Raw genomic sequence first — 15137 nt, forward strand, 5'->3', positions numbered from 1 at the left:
GAGGCAGTGACCATGGGATGGTCGAGCTCAGGATCCTGACACAGGGAAGAAAGGAAAGCAGCAGAATACAGACCCTGGACTTCAGAAAAGCAGATTTTGACTCCCTCAGGGAACTGATGGGCAGGATCCCCTGGGAGAATAACATGAGGGGGAAAGGAGTCCAGGAGAGCTGGCTGTATTTTAAAGAATCCTTATTGAGGTTACAGGGATAAACCATCCCGATGTGTAGAAAGAATAGTAAATATGGCTGGCGACCAGCTTGGCTTAACAGTGAAATCCTTGCTGATCTTAAACACAAAAAAGAAGCTTACAAGAAGTGGAAGATTGGACAAATGACCAGGGAAAAGTATAAAAATATTGCTCGGGGATGCAGGAGTGAAATCAGAAGGCCAAATCACACCTGGAGTTGCAGCTAGCAAGAGATGTTAAGAGTAACAGGAAGGGTTTCTTCAGGTATGTTAGCAACAAGAAGAAAGTCAAGGAAAGTGTGGGCTCCTTACTGAATGAGGGAGGCAACCTAGTGACAGAGGATGTGGAAAAAGCTAATGTACTCAATGCTTTTTTTGCCTCTATCTTCACAAACAAGGTCAGCTGCCAGACTACTGCACTGAGCAGCACAGCATAGGAAGGAGGTGACCAGCCCTCTGTGGAGAAAGAAGTGGTTCGGGACTATTTAGAAAAGCTGGACGAGCACAAGTCCATGGGGCCGGACGCGTTACATCCGAGAGTGCTAAAGGAGTTGGCGGATGTGATTGCGGAGCCATTGGCCATTATCTTTGAAAACTCATGGCGATCTGGGGAAGTCCCGGACGATTAGAAAAAGGCTAATGTAGTGCCCATCTTTAAAAAAGGGAAGAAGGAGGATCCTGGGAACTACAGGCCAGTCAGCCTCACCAAAGTTCCTGGAAAAATCATTGAGCAGGTCCTCAAGGAATCAATTCTGAAGCACTTAGAGGAGAGGAAAGTGATCAGGAACAGTCAGCATGGATTCACCAAGGGCAAGTCATGCCTGACTAATCTAATTGCCTTCTAGGATGAGATTACTGGCTCTGTGGATGAGGGGAAAGCAGTGGATGTGTTGTTCCTTGACTTTAGTAAAGCTTTTGACACGGTCTCCCACAGTATTCTTGTCAGCAAGTTAAAGAAGTATGGGCTGGATGAATGCACTATAAGGTGGGTAGAAAGTTGGCTAGATCATCGGGTAGTGATCAATGGCTCCATGTCTAGTTGGCAGCCGGTATCAAGTGGAGTGCCCCAAGGGTCAGTCCTCGGGCTGGTTTTGTTCAATATCTTCATAAATGATCTGGAGGATGGTGTGGATTGCACCCTCAGCAAGTTTGCAGATGGCACTAAACTGGGAGGAGAGGTAGATACGCTGGAGGGTAGGGATAGGATACAGAGAGACCTAGACAAATTAGAGGATTGGGCCAAAAGAAATCTGATGAGGTTCAACAAGGACAAGTGCAGAGTCCTGCACTTAGGATGGAAGAATCCCATGCACCGCTACAGACTAGGGACCGAATGGCTAGGCAGCAGTTCTGCGGAAAAGGACCTAGGGGTTACAGTGGACGAGAAGCTGGATATGAGTCAACAGTGTGCCCTTGTTGCCAAGAAGACCAATGGCATTTTGGGATGTATACGTAGGGGCATTGCCAGCAGGTCGAGGGACGTGATTGTTCCCCTCTATTTGACATTGATGAGGCCTCATCTGGAGTACTGTGTCCAGTTTTGGGCCCCACACTACAAGAAGGATGTGGATAAATTGGAGAGAGTCCAGCGAAGGGCAACAAAAATTATTAGGGGTCTAGAACACATGACTTATGAGGAGAGGCTGAGGGAGCTGGGATTGTTTAGTCTGCGGAAGAGAAGAATGAGGGGGGATTTGATAGCTGCTTTCAACTACCTGAAAGGGGGTTCCAAAGAGGATGGATCTAGACTGTTCTCAGTGGTAGCAGATGACAGAATGAAGAGTAATGGTCTTAAGTTGCAGTGGGGGAGGTTTGCGTTGGATATTAGGAAAATCTTTTTCACTAGGAGGGTGGTGAAACACTGGAATGCGTTACCTAGGGAGGTTGTGGAATCTCCTTCCTTAGAGGTTTTTAAGGTCAGGCTTGACAAAGCCCTGGCTGGGATGATTTAGTTGGGGATTGGTCCTGCTTTGAGCAGGGGGTTGGACTAGATGACCTCCTGAGGTCCCTTCCAACCCTGATATTCTATGATTCTGTGTGTATACATGCAAAAATATCTGTCTTGAAATTTTGGGCCCAACCCTGTTCCCATTTAAGTCAATGGGAATTTTGTCATTGACATCGGTGGGGGAAGGATTGGGATATTTCCTTCCAAAGAATGTTGATGCAGAGTTTTTCTTAACGGCTAATTTGCTGGCATTGAGGTCTTCCTTCCTTCCTTCCTTCCTTGTAAACAACTACATTGACATACTTATTATGGGGAGAAAACCCCAAATAAGGATTTACATAGATTCTATACAGAGAGATTTTAAAAAAGCTCAGTGTCCATTTAAATCAAGATTTTTATTATTCCATGTGGATAGTGCATCTTTGAATACCAGCTTCTACTTTCGTATTGATTTCTGACTAATTCAGGTTTAACAATCACAGTAGCTTTATTTGTACTGTCTGAGAAGTTTTGCTAATTATTTTGTTACAGACAACGGCATTATATCTGGGAAACACCTTGAGGACAAAGCACAAAGCCAGCAGGTCAGTGATGTCCCCATTGTGATGGCGTGGTGCTGCAGGGAGCTGCATTGCACTGAATTCCACAATGCAGATCTGATGTGCAGTGCTGCACTTGGAAAAAGCTGAACTGCATGAATACTGCCGAGGAAACTCAACGGCCTCTTCTGAACACGTGATAATTTAATGCAAAGAAACCTGATGTTAATGCATCATTAAGGATGAGAATTTAAAAATGCACCAAGGTCAGAAAATAATGAAGCGACAGTCCTCACACCCATGTTAACTGGGCCAAACTGCACAGCTGTGTTATTTTTACTGAGCTGCACTGCAGCAGCGCCTTAGTACAGGATTTTGGATCACAGTCCAGGCTGTTAAATGCACGCCTCAATGTACTGCACAGAAGCAAGGTGGCTGAGCTATATCACAGTGGCAGTGATGTGACGCTTTGTTATTATTCTCCATCTTATTCTGTGAACCAGAAGAGTTTGGTTATTCAGTGGTGGGTGAAGTGACAAGCTCTATATATCCCTTACCTACTGCACAGGGTGGTGTTGTGAAGTTTGTTTGTTTGTTGGAGTGTTGTTTGTAGGTGCTTTGAGATCCTCAAGGAAGGTGATATTGCTATTACTATTTTATTGTTTATCTTACAATAACATCTAGAGGACCCACCTTGAGATCAGAGCCCCAGGGGGCTTGGTGCTGTACATGCACACACAATAAGAGACAGTCCTTACTCCAAAGAGCTTACCATCTAAATAGACAAGACAAACAAACGGTGGTAGGAGTAGGAGAAGTGACGTGCCCAAGGTCACATGCCTGGTCAGCAGCAGAGCAGAACCTAGGTCTCCTGAGTCCCAGCCTAGTGCCTTAGCCACTGGACCAGCTTGTGTCTCTTTCTAAGTATGTTACATGAGCTTTTGGGTGTCAGCCCAGTTCCCCATGGACACGAGCACACATCACAAACTCACCAGTATATTTACCACTCATTGGCACCTTCATTTGAAAGTGCAGCAGGGAGGTCAAGGATCAAGGGTGTGATCCTACAAAGTGCTGAGCACCTTCTCGGAGGTGCTGACTGCCCTAGACTCCCAGTGATGTTGCAGGCAGTCAGTACCTTGTAGGACTGGGACCTGGTGAGCCATGGAGAATGAAATCCCCTCTGGCCCCTGGAGGACAATCCCTGTCATGGACTCAGGCACACGGATGGCACAGCCCAGGAGAAGCCTGCACTGCTAATGCCCTTGCTGTGCATGGAGAGCTGCAGACTCCCAAGGTGCCAAGCTAACACTTTTCTCAAACACTCAGTTCCACTGGAAAAAAATACAGATCTACTGATGAAATAAGGATCAGATAAAGGCACATGGACACTCCCTTATGCTGGCCCAGCTACACCAGGCTGAGTTTAGCACTAGATACTTGGGCAAGCTTGGAGGCTTTACCGATTAACTTTCTCAACCCCTCTACTTTGGTGCATTGCATCCACCCTATAAATGATCCCAGAGATTTGGAGACGCACCGTGTCTGTTGTCGCTTCCACTGAGCCTCTGGGAAAGCAGGATTGCATAGAAGCCATGATTCTGGAGACCTGTTTGGGGTGTAGTTCAGTGTGGTACACCGCTGGCCCATGCATCTTCAGCTACTGGCCATTTAATACCCAGCATTATAGCTGCCTTGTGCATTGGCTTTTTCATAACAAACTATACACCCCCTCCCCCAAGCTTTGCAGAATGAAAAATGAACAAGATGGCATCGGAGGGTGGAAAAATTAAACCATTTAGACTTAAAACCAATTACCAAAGGGGGGGTGCAATTATGATGAGAGTCAGGGGAGGGATTTTCAAAAGTCGCCTCTGATTTGGGAGCTGCAGGTGCTTGACACCTCCAAAAACTTGGCCTAAAGTATTTCAAGTTGGGTACCCACAACTGGAGGCACTCCTGATGGCTGTCCTCTTGGCCTTGCCCCCTCTCTGTGTCTCTGCATCTTCTGTACATCAAGATACCATCCACCTTCATAAAGGGCTTTGGTACCTATGGATGAAAAGTATTTAATTTGTTAATGTCTTGCCTCAAACCTATCCCCCTGGCCCGCCCTCCCTCACTCTCTCTGCTTCTTTGCTACACCAACATATTGCAGCTTGCCTTAATTAAGACCCCATTCCTGCACCTGGCACCACACGGCCAGCACTCTGCATTAAGTTCAGTGGGGTTCCATTGCAGCCGTAGGGGTCCACCTGTGCAACTCCAGTTGCAGGCTCAGGCTTTCGGCCTGGAAGCATGTCAGAGTAGAGCCTGTCCCCAACTGTAGGTCCCGTTTGCCACTGCCCTGCACCTAGGTAGCTGTTTTGCACCATCGCAGAGCGGGTGTAAAATGGAATCAGTCTGAGCGGGTTGCACATCACACCCAGGTTTGCCCCTTCTGTAAATTACTCCACAGGGTACAGATAGGAGTGAATTTGGGCCCTATACATTTGTGAAGCACTTCGTGCAATGGGACTCCACCTGACTGGGGCCTCTTTGGGCAGCTGCATTACAAATCATACATTCTAACAGAGGCATTTACTGTTCCGAGGGGGGCGGAGCTGGAGGGTCTTAGAATGTGCTGTGTCCTTCCTGTTAGGGCTCCCGTCAGCTGAGCTCAGTCACGTGAAGTCCTGTTCCTGCTAAATCTAAGAGGTCCCAGCACATTCTGCAATAGCTCAGCACCACATGGCAGCGTCTGTAAGTGCACGGAACCAGACTGAGACTCGGACGCCAGCCCAGGCCCTCTAAGGGATGTAGCCTCCGAACTTCAATGGAAGGAGCCTACATACCTTTGAGGAGCTGGATGAATCCAAGATGGAATGGAAGGATCCACAATAGAAGCCTTTTGACTAGAGGTGAGCGCAAGATTTGGGCTTGTCTGATCAAGGACGGCTTGGCATAGGGCTTTCACCCAGCTGATAGGAATTTTACGCCACACCGTTTAATACATATATATACACACCACGCCCTGGAGTGCCCTGAGCTAAAGCTAACCCACCATCTCCCAGTGCTGTGGAGGGACCATGGACCCCCAGCCAGCAAGGGGGCAGATAAATCATCTTAGCAATTCAAAGAGGCGAAGTGGATCTTCCCTTTCTTGGAAATGAGCGCCTCCTGCACCGCTCTCCCTGTCCACGGCTGAGACCCAAAAGAGGAAAAAGAGCCTTGCACAAAATGGCTCTGCGGCTCAGAGAAATCACACGCTACACCAGGGCTGGTGTGGGCTGAATCCAGCCAGACCCTCAGAGGCTGTAAAGCACCAGCGCTGACGTCAACAGAGTGATGTTGATTTACACCAGCTCAAGCTCTGGAACCTTGCTTGGTGTTGTCCTGCACGTCAGGACTAAAACTTAGGGCAATCAGATGAGCGGAGGGCTTTTCTTCTCAGATAGAACCTCTCATTGGATTCCTGGCGCCCTTCTAAATCGGCTGGGAGAAGATGGGGATTAGCAGCGTTCCTAAACTTGGATGAGATTCTCCCTTCTTCTTTATATCCTCTACTCTCTTCTTTATGTGTTCCATTATCCATGTCAAGCCCTTCCCTTCCCCCCCCAGCCCCTGCTGGCCTGAGCACCAGCGCTAGGAGTAACTTTCGAACAAGTTCCAACCTGCCCCCAAAACGTGGACCCAAGAGGGAGGGGAAAGGGGCCCCACAGTCTCTGCGCAGGCATGATTGGTTTTGGTTTTGCCAGAGGTGCCTCTCCACGTGAGCCCATCCAGCAGGCAATCAAATGGAGCCTTTACCTGGCCAGAAAACGGGGGGGGGGGGGCGGTGCCTTCCTATAGGATCAGCGTTCTTGCAATGTCAGGGATTTCAATCCCCCCCCCCACCGCTGGCTTGCTTGTCAGAAGAGCAGCTCGGGCCTCTCCCGGCCTCATTTCAGTGCAAGCACCCACCTGACACTCCTCATTGGAGGTCCTGCCTCCCCACTGGGAGCCGCAGCAGCCTGCCAGCGACTCTTGCAGCTTCAGCCAGGACCCATCTGCGAGGAAGAGAGCTGCGCAAAGCGGATCTGCGGGAAGAGGAGAGGTAACTTTCCGGGGGGATTCAGAACTTGGCTGGAGTCAGTGGCTTGTTGTTGCTTTGCCTTCACACCCGTTAGCAATGATCATTGTTAAAGGAGTGTTCATATTTCCTTCCTAAGGGTCGGGGTATTTCATGCAAATTGTCGAAATTCATAAGATCTGGGATTCCCCCCCCCTTAAACTTTCTAGGGGCGCTTGCTAATGAGCTGCCCCCGGTTCAGTTCTTTCTTGCCTTGAACTCTGGCTGGTGATCAGTGCAGGGACGGGTCGGTCAGTATCGTCCAGAAATGGATTATTTGGGATGTTAAAGTCTCTGTAGCATTGCTAGAGACTGTTTGGCCGCTTGTCTGGGGCTTCCAGGTTGCAATATCTTCGCTGTTTGATTTTTCTGGGCCGAGGGGATGGATTGATTTTTATGTCCCCAGTTTGATGCAGTCCTGCTGCAATCCCAGCTCCCCGGCAAACTGCAGACAGAGCCTCGGCTGCGGGAAGGAGTGCATCAAAATGCATCGCCTTCCCACTCGGGCAGCGGCGGGGAGGGTGTCTTCCTGGGTCCCTCTCTACCCCATGTCCTCCCCCAGTCGCCCCCGTTGTTACCCCTACCTGTGTGCGGGCGCTTGCAGGTTGAGATTCAGGAGATTGAAGGAGAAATTGGACACTGCCGCTTTAAGAGTGCCGTAATGCGAAAGCTTTTCTCCTTCAAGTGATCTGCAGAGGAGCAGCAGCAGCCTCAGCCAGGGGATTTCCCCCTTCCTTGATGCTCTGAGCTCTCCACGGCTGCCAGCCAGCAAAGGGAAGCGCAGCCATCAGGCCTTTGCACGATCAGCCTCAAGTTTCCCGACTCTTTTTATTATTATTTATTATTGTTTTAAAAATATGTCAAGGGAGGGGATGGAGGTCTTGCTGTGACCTATTCAAGTTTGGACCGCAGCTCCTGCCTTCAGCAAGATCCTGGCCTGGTGCATTCAGTCCTGTTTAACTAACTGAGTTGGGTTTTTTTTAAACAAGTGTCTCGTGTTTGCTTTATGAAATCAGGAGATACAGAGCCGCATGACCTCTGAGCATCAGTGCCTTGACACGGGAGGCAAAAGTAGAATTTATCTTGGGAACATGCTGATACAGTCAGTGCAAGACCTGGATCTTCTTCTGGGGGGATGTGACTCTGGACAAAATCTGCTAATGGAATGAGGTTTGAATGATGCTTTATTGTCGATTTTCAAAGATAAACCACAATAACTGGCATTAGGGACGTGATTCTTTCTCTTAACTAGTATGGGGTTTCTTCCCCACAGTGCAAAAATACAGCTACAAACTCTCAATTAAAAATTAACGCAGATTTTGTCAGTTGCCAGTTCTGTGAGATTGATAGGAATGTGAATGGATGGAGCCGGGGGGGGGGGGGAGGAATTGAACTCTGAGCAGTTGTTAATTCTAGTGAAATGTAATAACAGCAAAGTCAGCTGGGTTGAAATCTCTCGGGATAAATATTTCACATACTCTCCCTGTCTATCGGGGGAGAAAAGCTGCTCTGAAAGCGGTTTTTAGAAAACACCAAGTTAGTTCCTTGCTGCTGTAGGAAAAAGCACTTGGTGACATTTAGCCGGGGCCTGCCATGGCCACGTTTTTGTCTGCATTTTTGGTGATGTCATTCGGCACCAATGAGAACGTTTCTGCAAAGAGTCTCCACTGACGGCTGAGTGACTTTTCTTGTCCATAACTTCTTCGAAAGTAGGGGAGTGTCTTTACTTGTCTTTGATCTGTCATAGTAATACCTGGCAATTGTACTGCTGTCTTTCATCTGAAGATTGCATGATGGTTTACAAATGCCAATCAAGTAAACCCCAGATCTGTGGAAAAGGTAAGTATTAGCCCCATTTTATAGAGGAGTAAACTGAGAATCAGAGGCTGAATTCCCAAGGTCATGCAGCCAGTCAGTGGCAGAGGCTGGGCTTGAACCAAGGTGTCGTGAGTTTGACACTTCTGCTTCAGGTACAGCGGGTCAAATTTGCAGATGTTAATTTATATCAGGGTTGAATTTGTCCTCGTGTCTGCTCTGCATCTCTGGCTGAGTCCTCGATAGGTTGTAAAGACCCTGATCAGGTTTGTGTGCTGTGAAAAATCAAAAGCTAAAGTACGTAAAACATTAAATGATGGCAAACAATAATTCTGGATTGCACTGGCTCATAGTGCGTGTCTTGAATGTCCCCATGGACTATCATACAGTTACCAAGAATTAAGCCTGGTCTTTTCAAAAATATTAATGCACTGATACATTTGTGTGGTTCCTCATCAGTGGCACTGTGTAATTCATAGAGAGAAAGTACTGCATACTAGTAATCATGTGTGTGACTAACATAAAGGCTGATGGTTTTTAATAGGGGACAGACTATTATGGGATGAGTGACTTTCCTAGACTGGGCCGGAGCTGATGATGCAGAGTTCCAAAGAATGGGCTGCACTGCAGAATCTGTAGGACCAGACCCTGGTTCTGTCATCAGCCACTGCTGTATGAAATAAGATACCTTTATAAAGAGTCGTGAAGAAGGGAGGATTCCACCAGGAGGGGGAAAATATGCCCATCTACTCAAAGCATGTGAGATCCAGGGGATACAGAGAGCAGAGCAGCTTCCATGTGCCTAGGAGTTTGGCTTTCTAGAAGAATATACCTGCTGAAAGCTGTTCCTTCCTGCCTCCCAGCAGGGAGGGCAAGACGGCCCTGCCTCAGATGCTAGAGAAAAGAGAGGTGGTTTATAGAGGACAAGGTGGGCCCAATTCAGTACTGGTGTAAGCAGGTTCAACTCAAACTGGAGTCTCTGGACCAAATTTGGAGGTGAAGAATCCGGTGATGTGAGTTACACGTAACCATTTATGCCTCCTGTCACTGTGCGACGTGCACTAGTATGGGAATGTAACAGAGGGGAAGGAGAAATGCGGCAGACAAACTGTTAGGGGAGTGTAAGATAAGTCAGCAGAGGTTGCTTTATCTGACATCCCGCTGGTACTTTTTCCCTTTTGGTAGATGTAACGGTTGCTTTGATCACCGACTGGATGCCGTCCTTAGTGCGAGTTAGACTCCTTAACCAAGCGCACCCTTTGAGTCACCTTGGATTTTGGCCCGCTATAGGTATTACACAGAACAATCCACATGCAATTGACATGAATCTAAAGCCAGCCAGGATTCGGAATATTCTAAGCACAGGCATAGAGTCTATGCTTCTCTGCATGGAGTCATGACCTAAAAATCTCGACCTGCAGGAGACCGTAGCACCCTGAATCATAATCCTTAAAGCTGACACTCGTGGTGTAATGAGTGACACTTTTGTGAGCTGTGTTATTTTTGGGCTATTATGGCATTTCATTTACCCATGCACTAGTCTCTGTCTCGTAGATATGACTAATGTTTCTTCTCTATAAGTCCTAGCATGAAGTGCTAACCAAAATTAAGTGCACACAATGCACACTCCTTGCCCCCTCTTGGGGCTGATGAGGTTGGGCAAGGAGAGATCAGAGCCAGGTCTGCATGGTCATAGCTGACCTGGCTGCTGGCATAGCCCAGGGTGTTTTGGTTTGCATGTTTAAGGAGTGGAATTTGCAGCAGATCGGTCCTGTCTACTGGTTTGTAATTCTCTCCACCTCTAGTGGGAGAAGGGTTTGGAAATGGTTGAGGGAGATTTGTTTAAGTGGCAGCCGCCTGTGTTGTTTTTGCAGTTGAAGGTCATGGATGCTGTTCCTGGTGCCCCACTCGCAGAAGTGTACCCCTTAAATATTCTGGTACATCTGCAGTTTATAAATTGTCACCCTCACTGCTGCTGCTGACACTTGTGTGGTGTGGCATAACCAGAGGCTACACACAGGCTTTGGGGATGCCTTGGAAATAAATGAGTGATCGGGTTCCCCTTTACCGTCCCCTCTAGCAGCATGTTCTCCAGGCACTGTCCAGCCCTGCAGCAAATGTACATGTCCATAAATCAGTCGTTTCCATGAGAGCTGGTTTAAAGAGGTAGGGGGTGAAAGCAGCCGTGGAGAGGAGAGGCTATTTGTCCACTTCAAGAAGGGATTATTAAATGCTCTCCAAAATGAGAGGCCTCTTGGCAGTGCTGTTTCCCATGAAGAATCTAAATGGTGCTTATGCATCCAGTACCAGCCTGTTCTCCCGCAAACCTGAAAGGCTTGGAGCAGGGCCGGGGGGGGGGAGGGTGTGGGGGGGGGTAAGGGAAGTGAGCTTTTCGTGCCACTTCTCTCAAAACCTCTGCAGATTCTTCCAGTTGGCTGCTTTGCTGCAGAATCCACAGTGATCACAGATGCAAGGGAGTGGGAGGGAGAAACTGGCTGTCTCAGTTGTGCAGTGTGATGCACCACTGTCTACATTTACAAGAAGTACTTCAGCACGGGAAATGGCGTTTTAGCCCTCCCTGTCTGATGCAGGAACCCTGCAAAAATCTTAATGGTTTTCTTCTTTATTCCCAGGCCTGGGTCTAAATGTCCTTCAGAGGTAAGTTTTCCAGCTCAGCCCTTAGAATCTCTGGTTGTGCTGGGAGTGCTAAGCTGTGGCAGGCTTGCCATCCAGTTGCTCTTCTCTAGCCTTTCCCCTCATCTTCTGCCAAGAGAGAGGGGCCCCATTTATGGGAGAGAACCACTGACAGCTAGCAAACGTTTTTTCTATCGACCTCAACAATCTTTTGCAACAAATAACAATCGTGTGTATATGAAACTGGGACAAAGAACTTCTGACTGCAACTTGCTTTCCTGTAATAAGCGTAAAGTGACCTGCTGTGTTAATACATAGCTAAAGAAAAAAATGAGTCAAGGGGATATTTCTTGGGGACGCTGCCCAGGATAAACCCTGCCCTTTGTTTAGAACCAGAAAGTGAAAGTCGTTAGAAACAGAGCAGTCTGTTTTTTGTATTCTGGTAGCACCCAAAGGTCCAACCAAGGTTGCTGTGGGTCCCTTGGGAACAGGATAGGCAATGGTCCCTGTCCCCAAATCTTACAGTCTAAAACCACAGGACTGACAAACAGATATAGACAAATTATGTGTTTTGTTGTTAAAAGCACAGAACTAACCTATGATCCAGCTTCCATATTTCGCAAATGGAGGTGGAAAGAAATATTGGCTTAAAAACGTTCATGGTTTTTAATCTAACACCAATCTTCAATATTTTCCTCTGGACAATCCCTCCCTTTAAAAATCAACCAGTCGGTGTGGAGCAGACTCAGCGCCTCGTGGTAGCGTCTGGACCACAGTGTGCATGTGCTGGACATAAAACAAATGTTCACAAATGGACAGTCATCTGTGGCCTTCGGGGAAGCTGCCAGATTTGGGGTGTGCTGAGGGTTGGGGAAGGATGAGGTCTTTTTTAAATGGTACATGCTGGCATAACCCCTGAGGGACAGCCACATCCTATTCCTGAGGGCTGAACAAGCATGCACACTGGACGTGCTTCAACAGAGTTTGAACCACATATGAGGCGGAAAGCTCTCTCTAGATTATCTGATACTGATTTGCCAGTGAGACAGCATTGTCAGTGCGACAACGGGGAATGATGCTAATCTTCCAAAAGCTGATAGAGTGCTAGGCTAGAGTGACTGCTACGCTCCAAGGAGAGGCACTTGAGGTGCTCCAGGCAAGGAGACCACCATGAGCAAAACTTGGATCCAAAGGACCTTGAGCTTGGGGGAAAGTTTATATCCAAACTCGGTAAGCCGAGGCTCCCCTTTAGAGTTTCTTGGGCTGTTGCAATGGTGCACAAATAGGAGCAATGGGATACAGTCAAGAAGAGGTGACCTTAGGTTGAATAGCAGGGAAAAAAAAAATCTTAATCGTGAGATCTACCTGCCTGTGAAAACCAAGGGAAAAGGTTGAAGCCCCAGTGGAACTGTCCTTTTATACGAAGGTCCCTTTCTGCCACTCTGACAGCGGAGAGGGAAAGTAAAGTGAACATCAAATACTTATGCTCACTATAATGCCTCTTTATACTGCTAGAGAGGTGGAAAGGAGCCTTAGTATAAGACTTGGGCAACTACCGGCTTAATTTCTCTCTCTAATTACTGCACATCACCAGCGCAGAGGGGGCAGAGGAGGGCGGAAGAAGTGATGAATGCAAACACTCTTCCTTTTTGCAGAAACCAACTAGCCAGCAAAGCATGATTTCCCTGCGATGCCCGGCACTGCAGCAGGAGCCCTGTCTGATGCAGGGAGGAGGGCGGAGAGGGAGCTGCATGCCGCATGAGGAATGGTTGAGACTCAGACCACCTCCCGCCCCATCCTTCTACAGCAACAGAGTTGGTTAGAGATAGTAGCAGTCCCAGGCTGAGTGTCCTTGGTGTGTCAGGTCGTGAGCTGTGTTGTGGAGAAGGTGCCTATGGAAAGGGGGCGTTCTACTTGTGGGTCACAATGGCTGAGCATGCCCTTGGAGCGCTGTGACTGCAGGATCTATGGGGTCGCTAGGCTATTGCTGTAAAACAGGTGTTATTGAGATAAGGGCTGCTGTGTTCTACTTGTGCATTAGAGGCTTCCCCTCACCCCCTCTTCTGTCCCTTCTTGTGTCTCCCTCCACCCCTTGGTTTGCTGAAGTGTGAACTCCTCCCTAGCTAGGCATCCACCCCCTTTCAATGAACTGACACCAGCCACATGTGCCCTTGGCTTCCCCCACGGTGCGGTGTTGGGCTGCAGTGGGAACTGGCATCTGCAGAGCCCGTGCTCTCGCTCAGCCTTTCGTCTTTGCTCTTGTAACTGTCCTCGCTGCACCAGAGGTGGGATGCCGAGAGCTCTGGAAGCAAGAGGCCTCCATTGATCCACGGACCATGTGCTGCAGCGTAGGGACTGCTAGCCGCATTCTGCAGGGACTTGGGGAGAACGTCCTCGCTAGGGGACGTCCCCGGGTGCTGATTCCAGGCCAGACCTCTTGGCAGCACAGCTTGTTAGCTGAGCAGAATTCTGCCTGTCTGCGGTGTGGGGAGGGAAATGTGCTGAGCCCATTGGGCTCCTTTCACAGGGTAACTGTGTCCCTCCTCCATACAAGGGAGTTAACCCCTTAGCTCAGGCTGATGCAGCGTCCCCGGATAAAGAATAGGTAATGCTGGCTGAGTTTCCCTTGCAGAGATGATGTCAGAGATAGACATGAAGGGTGGGTGAGGGAAGAATGCTGGAGACCCTCCCTCCTGACTCCCTGTCCCTCTTTGTGTCTAAAATCAGCCTGCCTCTCTTCATAAGTGCACAGGCCCTGTAGACATATGCACGTGTCTGCACCTCTGCCTGGATAACCATGTGTGCGCCCAGAGAAACTTAATTTTCACCCCGGCTTCCTTGCAAACTCCTCTGCTTCTGCCAACACTGAGCAGAAATGCTTGCAGCCCCTGGGACAAATGGGCCCAGAAGCACTCAGACCAAATTAATCTGTAACCGGGTGAGCCATAAAATGAGACGCGCATGAAGGTGTCCCTTTGTCAGAGTCCCAGCCGGGGAAGTGCTGTGACAGCTGCCAGCAGCAGAAAGAAGGGGATATGACCCCTTCATTTCCCTTTCTCATTCCAAAGGAGATCAGTGTAGCTGCATTAACCCATCTTTCCTGCTGCACCCCAGTGACTGTAAGCACACACTGGGGCAAGGACACCCGGACATTTCTTTGGCTAATAACTTAGGCTGACGAGAGGGAAAACTAGGTTTCTTGCTCATAGAGGACAAGTCCCTTCTTTTGATATGGTGCAATTTGGACATGTCCCAGCGGAGGGCGCCAGCAGCATGTAGGACAAAATGCTGCCCTGGCTTCTGGCACAGTGCTGGTAGTGGGAAGGGGAGCAGATGCTTTTCAGTCTATCTAGAGAAAACCTCAGATGCTGCTGGGTGCTTTAAGGGATAAAGAAACGACAGTCAAATACATGGGAAAAGAAAGAGTCTCCTTCGGGTAGGAAGAAAACCAGTGTCTCCATTGATTTCACCGGAGGGGTAAAAATATGCGAGATCGATTAAATGGGGGTGGAAACCACTCCCTAGGGAAGTGGTATACATGGCATCTCTTGGGCCATTTTAAAACCGGGCTGGTGGATAAATGAGATTGGGAACAATCCTGAACTGACCAAGGAACAGGCTAGGTGACCCCCTGAGTTTTCTGCTGTCTCTTAATTTCCGTGGTCGTGATACCTAGTGGAAAAATCTCATGTCCACTCTCCTGTCTAGACTGTCTGACACCGGGTCTCCAGTCTGCTCTTCTCAATATATTCCATCTGCAATTAGCCAACAGCCCTGTGTGTGTGAGCCTTGTGCTTGTGAGTGACTGACGGGCGAGAGGATCAATGTCCCCATATTGTCCTGGAGGCTTGCTCCTCAGCTGGAAAGCACAGGATTGCTGTGTCCTGCGTAGAACAACCCCCTTCCTTCCGTGGGGCTGCAAG

The 15137-nt window shown here is 48.5% G+C and overlaps 1 protein-coding gene and 1 long non-coding RNA gene across 2 annotated transcripts in view; one reads left to right on the top strand and one right to left on the bottom strand.

The window, feature by feature from the left end:
- Positions 1–483: 483 nt before the first annotated feature.
- On the bottom strand, positions 484–7440 carry LOC125624407 (uncharacterized). Its single transcript, XR_007353305.2, has 3 exons — positions 7350–7440; positions 6618–6733; positions 484–4727 (listed from the first exon to the last, which is right to left on the bottom strand). It is a non-coding gene; the product is annotated as an uncharacterized LOC125624407 (long non-coding RNA).
- Positions 6670–15137, top strand: part of LOC125624413 (solute carrier family 2, facilitated glucose transporter member 5-like) — a 108953-nt gene continuing 100485 nt past the window's right edge. Inside the window, exon 1 of the mRNA XM_075120990.1 lies at positions 6670–6750. The gene's annotated coding sequence lies outside the window, so the exon portion shown is untranslated. The remainder of the gene's footprint in view (positions 6751–15137) is intronic.

Source organism: Caretta caretta, chromosome 18 (genome assembly GCF_965140235.1).
Source record: "Caretta caretta isolate rCarCar2 chromosome 18, rCarCar1.hap1, whole genome shotgun sequence".
NCBI lineage: Eukaryota > Metazoa > Chordata > Testudines > Cheloniidae > Caretta > Caretta caretta.